This window comes from Rhinichthys klamathensis, unplaced genomic scaffold, assembly GCF_029890125.1.
Source record: "Rhinichthys klamathensis goyatoka isolate OS25496 unplaced genomic scaffold, OSU_Roscu_1.1 h1tg000006l_1, whole genome shotgun sequence".
Taxonomy (NCBI): domain Eukaryota; kingdom Metazoa; phylum Chordata; class Actinopteri; order Cypriniformes; family Leuciscidae; genus Rhinichthys; species Rhinichthys klamathensis.
Genome location: NW_026606559.1, coordinates 3,807,398 through 3,817,094, shown reverse-complemented (window position 1 = coordinate 3,817,094; position 9,697 = coordinate 3,807,398).

Here is a 9,697-nt window from a genome sequence, read left to right as displayed (position 1 = left end):
TACACGACAGCAGTGTTTTGGTGGCCTGAGAACGCAAACTTTGAAGTAGGTTTTTTTAAAACGAGTTTTGAAAACAATACCGTTATCATCTCTGTGTAAACTTCTAAAACGTGAATCTGTGAAAACGGTGATGGCGAATTCGTATTACGTGTGTTTAATCTATAGGCATGTGGGTAACATTTTAGAATACTGTTCCTTCATTAATGAATAACTGCACAGGAACAAATGAGTAACGCATTAACACTCAGTAACAACTATTAACTAACAAGAAAATCTGCTTAACCAATTAGTAGCGCTCAGTTGAATGTGGTAGTTCACTATTAGCTAATTAGTAACTACCATTTTTTTCATACCTCTCTGAGAACTATAGTTCTCATAGAGGGAGACTATAGTTTCATGAGAAACTATAGTTTCTCATGAAACTATAGTTCTCAGAGAGGTAGAGCAACCTCAGTGTAGATACTATCAGTACCCACAATATACTGTTAAAGTCATGCCAGTTACAGAGGCGTCAATTAAATGTATTAGAGTGAATCATTTACCCTGTTGATAAAGATTTGTTTGTATCAATTACTATTTTCAAAGGCAAATATTAAACAATTTGTTTCACTTTTTTATTAATTGCAAGTTTTTAAACCTTTATATGTTTAAAAAGTCTGTAATTTCCCAAACCAGTTAAACCTTTACCCTGACAGTGTGGTGTCGGTTTGCTTGATTGGAAATCATGACTGCAAAGGGTTAACTGTCATGCTGGTCTAAATGATTCCAACATGGCAAAATTTGGGTGACCTAAGAATTGTTTTTTGGCAGAACAATAAGATTGAACAAACACAGGAAACTCCAGGGAAAAAAGTGTAGTTTATACATTTGTATGCTTTTTAAAAAATATAAATATATCCAGGTAGCCTAAGATACTCATCACAGTGTTTAAACAGAGGTTGTTATGAAATTAACAGGTTCATAATTAACATAAATAATGCAGAGTTTATAATGAAAGGTAACAGTAACCTACTAGTAATGACTCAAGTGTTACTACATCCTTCTAAAGAAACTACTAATTATTTGGATGAAACATGATAACTACCTTGGGGTGGCAGTGGCTCAGTGGTTCATGTAGGTTGTCTACAAACCAGAAGGTTGGTGGTTCAATCAGTTTCACCTGACCAAGTGTCGAGGTGTCCATGAGCAAGACACCTAACCCCAGCTGCTCCCGACGAGCTGGATGGCGCCTTGCATGGCTGACACTGCCGTCAGTGAGTGAATGGGTGAATCGGTGAATGTGAGGCAAAAATGTAAAGCGCTTTGGTGGCCATTGGGTCTGTGAAAGCGGTATATAAAATGCAGTCCATTTACCTAATATTGACTGAAGTCATTGCAAGCTTTTAAGATTTTGAATAGTAATTCCTTCCGATGTATTTGGTAACACTTCAGTCATTACTAGTGTGTTCCCATGATCTTCACTTTAGAATACTGATCCAAATAATTAGTAAATCCTTTAGAAAGATGTAGTAACACTTGAGTTATTACTATCCAAAACCTAACAAAAACCTTGAAAGCTTACAATGTCTTCAGTCAATATTAGGTAGCCTAGTTATTGTTTAGCTAATAGTGAACTACCACATTTGACTGAGTGCTGTTACTAACTAAGACTGAGTTTCTTGTTAGTTAATAGTAGTTACTAGAATGTTACTCATTTGTTCCTGTATTGTTATTTATTAATGAAAGTACAGTATATTCTAAAGTGAACCCAGGGTCCTAACTGATGACGAAGACATGACAGAGCAGCCATCAAGTGTTAGACAGTTTTCTAGGTTATTACGTGCAGAGGTTTGTTGTCCAATAATAAGAAACTCTGTTTTTTTCCGAATTAAGTAATAGTAAATTACTAGTCATCCAATTTTTTACACACTATCAGCTATGCATTCTGTTAATTTTGTGAACCATGCCATGCAATGCAATTCCACTAACGCCAACATCATTTTCGAGTCTATTCAAAAGAATATTGATCCAGTAACACTAATAGAGAGATACAACCACGATCGGATGATAAGAGCAAATCATTTGTGACTATAATGAGAGCAGTCTCAGTACTATGATACGGTCTGATAGGAAATCCTCGCAGATACCATTTCTTTCTAAAAGGAACATATTTGTGAGGATACTGCCTTTTCTAGTATCTTTGACAGAAACTGTAGATCTGAGATCGGCCTGTAATTGACTAATTCTCTTGAATCAAGTTGCAGTTTTTTAATAAGAGGTTTAATTTCACTAGGTCACTAGGTTTAATCCTTGTGACTAAGAGGAATGCATGATATTAAGAAGAGAATCTATGACCTCTGGAAGCATCTCTTTCAGTAGCTTATAGGGTCTAACATACATGTTGTCGATTTAGATGATTTAAAGAGTTTAGACAATTCTTCCTCTCCTAGCAATGAATTATTTTTTACTCGGGACACTACAATGCACTGTCTGAAGCGATAGTTGTATGGTTATAATTTTCTCCCTATATTATCAGTCTTGCAAGTAAAGAAGTTCATAAAGTCATTACTGCTGTGCTGTTTGGAAACGTCAGAAGTTGAAGCTTTATTTCTCGTTTATTTAGCCACTGTATCAAATAGGTTGTGTTTATTTTCTTCTAAGAGAGAATTTATATCTTGCATTTAAAGTCTGATATTATGCAGAGATCCTTACTAATAGTGATATTAAACACATTTTAGGCTTAATATTAAGAAATGTGCATTGTGCAATAAAGAAGAACTCCAAATAAAGTTTAAATATAATATTTATATCAGTAAGTCTCAAGCAATATGCCAGTATATATGTTAATGGATTTGTAGTATGAAATAAATGTATTTTAAATACATTTTGGTATAGGTTTTTTTCCACTATAGCCAATACTGTAACAACAGCAAGGCAAAAGCTATTTTTATGACAAATGTGCTTAAGTTAGATGCAACTGTGTATGTAATAAGCATAATATATATATATATATATATATATTTTTTTTTTGTACCTAACTCATGTTACATTTTATAATAGCTTTTATAAACCATACATTTTTTTGTAATAGCCTGTGGAAGTTTCTGTTTTGGTGAAATGTGGCCACTAGAGGGCATCCTTTTCATGAATTATAAAAATTAAAATGCAACTGCCTAGTTCTTTCATTGAAAGATTTTTTTAGAGCAACCTCAGTGTAGATACTATCAGTACCCACAATATACTGTTAAAGTCATGCCAGTTACAGAGGCGTCAATTAAATGTATTAGAGTGAATCATTTACTCTGTTGATAAAGATTTGTTTGTATCAATTACTATTTTCAAAGGCAAATATTAAACAATTTGTTTCACTTTTTTATTAATTGCAAGTTTTTAAACCTTTATATGTTTAAAAAGTCTGTAATTTCCCAAACCAGTTAAACCTTTACCCTGACAGTGTGGTGTCGGTTTGCTTGATTGGAAATCATGACTGCAAAGGGTTAACTGTCATGCTGGTCTAAATGATTCCAACATGGCAAAATTTGGGTGACCTAAGAATTGTTTTTTGGGAGAACAATAAGATTGAACAAACACAGGAAACTCCAGGGAAAAAAGTGTAGTTTATACATTTGTATGCTTTTTTAAAAATATAAATATATCCAGGTAGCCTAATATACTCATCACAGTGTTTAAACAGAGGTTGTTATGAAATGTTATGCAAGTGTCTTAACAATTTAATCAAATTGTTGGTGGTAGTTGGGTCTGTATCTGTTGAATCTTAAGAAAATATGGTCATGTTTCACTCTTTACAAAATACATATTGCCATTAATTTATACTGATTTAAATAACAATATAAACATTGGTAACGATTTAAAGAGTTTAGACAACTCTTCCTCTCCTAGCAATGAATTAATTAATTATTATGATTGTAACGTACTGTGTAATTAAAGCAATTTTACAGTGTAACTTTCTGTAATTATAGTGTACCTATCAAGTACTTACATGTAAGTATAAGGGAACAATATGTAAAGTTTGGGGAATAAAGGGGTAACAACCAGGAGAATAAAAAAAATTATTTATACTGTAAGTATTATAGAACTAAGGGGAACTTATTCTACTATTATGATATAACAGTCTTACATGTGGGTGCAATTTAGCGAGAACATACACTGCGTAACTTTTTGTAATAATGGTGCACCAATACATACTGTATAGGCTTTTTAAAAATGACAGGGTACATATGCATTTATACTGTAATCTTTTTAACAAAAGTGCTTAAATTTTTGCTTAAATATTGGGGAAAGATACTCGTTTCATGTAGTGGTGCTTGTTACCCTCTTGTTTCATGTAGTTACAGGGTAATAACAATAAAATTACATACACAATCTTATATCATTGACTCGGAAACCTTTACTTGAAAAACAACTTAATTCAAAACAGATTTACAACACTTATTTTTCGGTTAAAACTGCTTTTTAAATCAACAATTCATTTCAAATGCTTAAGTCTTGACAGAAAGTAGCACATTTTGTCCCCCTTTTTTTCTCTTGCTTGGCTTTTTCCTTTTGAAAATGCAGTACACCCAGAAATACGTCCTCACCATTTACTCATCTTTTACCCTCATGCCATCCAAGATGTATACATCTTGCCTTCTCCAGATTAACACAAATGAAGGTTTTGATAAAAATAAAAAATACATCTCTGGGAATACATATAATGCAAGGCTCGTGAGTTTTGGAAAAAGGTGGAGCATCAAACAGCACACACTGCAATAACTGCAGTAATCCATACGACCCCAATGGATGGATCAATGTCTTCTGAAGGGAAATGATAGGTGTTTGTAAGAAAAATTACAATATTTTGAACTTTTTAAACTGTAGACTATCGCTTCAGACCAACTGTAATAAGTTGTTTTTCAAATAATGGTTTCCGAGTCAGTGATATTAGATTGTGTGTATGTATTTTTATTGTACTTACCCTGTAACATGGAACAAGAGGGTAACAAACACCACTTTAATTTACGGCCCGCAATGTCACACTTACCCTGTAACTACATGGAACAAGAGGATATTTCCCAGTATTTAAATTTAAAAAAATATATATTTTAGCTTTACTTGCCTTGAAACATGCAAGCCCAAACTTAAACATCTGCACTTTTGCTATCAAAAAAAAAACTGTATAAATGCATAGATAGCCTATGTACACTGTAATTTTAAAAAAGCCTATGTATTGGTACACAATTATTACAAAAAGGTACATAGTGTATGTTCTCGCCAAATTGCACCCACATGTAAGATTCTTATATCATAATAGTAGAATCCCTTAGTACCCCTTAGTTCTATAATACTTACAGTATAAATATTTTTTTTAATTCTCTTGGTTTTAAATGACCCCTTTATTCCCCAAACTTTACATATTGTTCCCTTATACTTACATGCAAGTACTTTATAGGTACACTATAATTACCGAAAGTTATGCTGTAAATTCGTCTTAATTATGCAGTACTTTCCGAGCTGTAATCTAAAGCGTTACCAAAACATTTATACATCAGTTCTTACTGTTATTTTATTTTGTAGTCGTTAAAATTTAATTAGATTTACAATTTACCAAAAATAACTGCATTGAATTTAAGTGAATAAACCCAAAAGTGAAACATTGTATTGTATTGTAATAACAGCAGTTTGGGAAGAAATTTAATTGTAAAACTCTGATCATGTTAATATAATCTCTACCTTGTAAAGTATTCCAGTACTGTCAAGAGGTATTTTTACTTCAGCCTGTCAATGGCTTTTTCAACATCTAAGACAACGTAGCACATGGTGAACCAATTCCAGCAGCGTGAATAAACAATATTTTATTATAACGTATATTATTAGCTGCCAGTAACGTAACCAGTATGATCCCTGTGCACCAGTTTAGTCATAAAAAAAGGCAAAATGGGAGGCTAAAACTTTCACTCCTTTATTTAAAATAAACCGCTCTATGATTCCCACTGTCAAGTGTTTTACTTCTTTAGCTGTGCTTTAACCCTTACTTGATAGGGATGTACCAATCATGAACATTAAACTGTTTCACTCAATAACCAGGCCTCAATTGGATCTTTGCCCTTTTTTCTTTTATTTGTCTTCACCTCTTGAAGCCCAGACATTACAGGTGAAAAACCTTCAAAACCAGAAAACACCAACAATTTACTTTTTTGCACGTTTGAGGTAAAACAGACACATAGCTCAAAAGTGATTAATTATCAAACTTAGCACTAGACATATATATAAAAGTAAATACACAGATCTCTTCATGAACTATTTAAGTTTAAATTCATTCACAAACATTAAATTACTATTTAAATTACAGGAGGCACAATGAATTGCATGAGTATTTAAATATTCAAACAGTGAATTTAACTCATTTTTTACCCATACAAAATATTTTCAGTACATATTCACTCCCATTAAAATTGTACAAACTACTATTTTAACATTTAAATATTTTTAATTTCCATTTTAGGCAAATATTATATAAAAATAGGACCATGCACGATTTTAAACCATGTCTTTCCAAATCAACAATATCCCAAATGTCGGAGCACATATCAGAACTAAATCACTAAATGAAGTGATTTCGTAAATACCACGTGAGTGTCTACAACACACAAATACTACAGCACGCAAACATAAGTGTCTTCTTCCACCCGCACCTCAACGCCTCATCAGCGTGCAACAAAGTCTGATTAATGTGGCGATCTTACCGGCTGTCTGTTCAGTCTTTTGATTTGGTACCGATATCTGCACAGCTTCAGTGAAGTCTGATTAGAAAGCCGCTTTCCTTTCTCGCGCTGTACTGGCGTTGTTGCTGGTACTAGCTGACACATTGAATCTGAAATGTGCGTGTCTTTCCTGCTTGATTGCCCACAGGTGAGTGATAATTTGTTCCGCCTGATCGCTGACGAAAAGGGGCGTTCGCCGCGACACCTCCCACTCAACCTTTTTGTTCTTGGATGGAAAGGTTGCAGAACTTTAAGCGAACTTAATCACTACAGAGACTGCTCCTCTACAGGCAAAAGGACTACAAGTCGTCTGACATCTCTGCGCAATATCACTCCATTAGACCTCTTAGCCTGGTCACTAGAAACTAAGGACTGGGTCGCCGGCTCTTGATACTGGACTGAGTGACAATTTCCTGGTGTGACAAGAATCTCAACATCTCTCACAATGCCCTTTGAGTCTGAAGCTACGGAGACGACTCTGCCAAGCCTAAACTGACCCCGCAGAGCGTTCTGGTCGCAAAGCCAAACGACATCCCCAACAGCGACATTTCTTTCCGTAGTGTGCCATTTGGTTCTAATGAAAAGACTTGGGCCAGCAAGCTGGCACCACGCTTTCCAAAACTCGTTAACCTGGGCTTGAACTTCACGAAGGCGCTTGTAGGGGTAGTTGTTAAAGTTAAAAGACTTGAAGTCGCCACTGTGAGATGCTCGCCCTAAGAGAAGCGAGTTTGGTGTTACATACTCAATGCGGTCCTCGCGACTCTGGATTCTTGCATCAATTGGCCGCTCATTAGCCAGATTAGCTGCCAAATGGAGGGTTGTCAGGAACTCACTGAAAGTAAGGTTTGCCGATTTGCTTAAACTTTGAAGAGCTCTCTTAGCAACCCTAACGCCAGCTTCAGCAGCTCCATTTCGATGTGGTGAATCAGCAGGGAGCACTTTCCACGTCCAGCTTGTCCCATTTTTTGCAGCATACTCCTCCAGACTTACTGTATCTTGGCTTCGCAGAAAGGTATACAAGTCCTTCAGAAAAGATCTTGCCCCAATAAAATTAGTCCCAGGGTCTGACCAAACCTTAAGGGGATGTCCCCTGATGGCAACGAATCTTTGGTAGGCCATTAAGAAGCTCTCTGTGGACATACTACTGGCAAGATCTACGTGTAGAGCCCGACTTGCCATACAGCAGAAGATGATGCCCCAGACCTTCATGGACACTCTTCTTTTGATGTCATCTTTCACCAGGTATGGTCCAAACAAGTCAACAGAAGTAAACTGGAACGGCGCAGCAGGTCTTGACCTTTCTACTGGTAGATCACCCATTACTTGTTGACATACTTGAGCTCTAGCCTTCCGACAGTGCATGCACTGGTTGACAACTTTCTGGGCCAGCCTTCTACCTTGTATGACCCAAGCCTTTTGCCGCATCCTTAACAGAGTTCCAGCAACCCCTTCATGCCCTTCCTGATGACTTTGGCGTGCCAGTAGAGTCCCCAGCCAGGTGTCAAAGGGAATTAGGGGAACAGCCCAGCAGTCTTCCTTGAAATACTGTATTCGGCCTCCGCACAGTAACAACCCACTAGTTTCATCCTTGTACACGACCAGCCGGTCTGTTGTGGTGCTGGGGAAAGTAACTCCTTCTTGAGCTGCTAGATACAAATCTCGGAAGGCGTCCTCCCTTTCGGCCATAGTAACAATGCCAACCAACGGGACTGCCTCCCACTTTAATCTTCCCCTGGCTCTGCCTTGAAGAAACTTCTTTGCCGCTCTCCAGACCAGCACTAGTGACTTTATCAGTTTCACTAGGGTACTGAACCGCTTGATATCCAGAAGGCTTGTAGCTGCAACCCCAATGGGTGGCCTATGCAGATTCATGGAGGGCTCCTTCTTTGCTCCAACCCGGGTAAGAGCAGCAACAAAAGCCTTCTTCTGGATGCGTGTGAGGTTCTCTCTTGCTTCAACAGCAACATCCTTGGCGGACTTCACTGGCCACTCACTCTGCGGGAGACTTAAGAACTTAGGACCCAGCTGCCACTCTGTGCCTTCGTCCAACTCCTTGGGGCTTGCCCCTCTGGAAATAATATCCGCTATGTTGAGTGGCCCAGGAACCCACCACCAGTCTTGGACGTTTGTGCTGCCTTGAATTTCCCCAATTCTGTTAGCAAAGAATGTCTGGTAGCCGTAGCTTTCACGTTGGACCGCTCCCAGGACTGTCTGGCTGTCAACCAGGTGGTACCACGTCTCTACATGAATTCTGCAGTGCTTCTGGAAATGCTTCTTCAGACGGGCAGCATAGACAGCTCCACAAACTTCAGCCTTGACAGCATCCCCCTTATGGTCTAAAGGCGTCAGTTTGGCCTTCGATTCGACCAGCCGTATGATCACATCATGTGGCAATTTCCAACGTAGATACAATACAGCGCCGTATGAGCGCTCACTGCCATCAGAGAATGTGATACCGCAGGGCTCGGCGGCAGGGTCAGAAGGTGTTAAAGCCCTGGTGAATCTCAACCGACCGAGCTCAGCATAATCTTCAAGGAGGCAGATGGCGTTTTCCCGGAGGTCCTCAGACAAAGGTACGTCCCATGTGTTTTCTGATGGACTATATTTGACCTTCGCTTCTTGAAAAGCTCTCCTCACCAAGATAGCTCCCTTCTGCTTAACGGGTGTCGCAAGACCGAGGGGATCATACAACCCAGAAACCTGACTTAGGAGCTCTCTACGGGTAAGTGGATTTGGCACCTGCGCCCTTACTTCTTCTTTCAACAGGTTTTCTCCCAACCTCATTTTCTTTTTGGAGAAGTTCACAGCTACCATCAAGCGAAGTTTGTCACCTTCTGGATCATAACCAAGGCCCAGAGCTTTATTGTTCTCTTCGGAGAGTTGATTTGGAAGGACCATCACCGAGGGTTCTTTCCTCCCCAGGTCTCTGGGTTCTGGCCTCCCACTTTGGCCAGAGT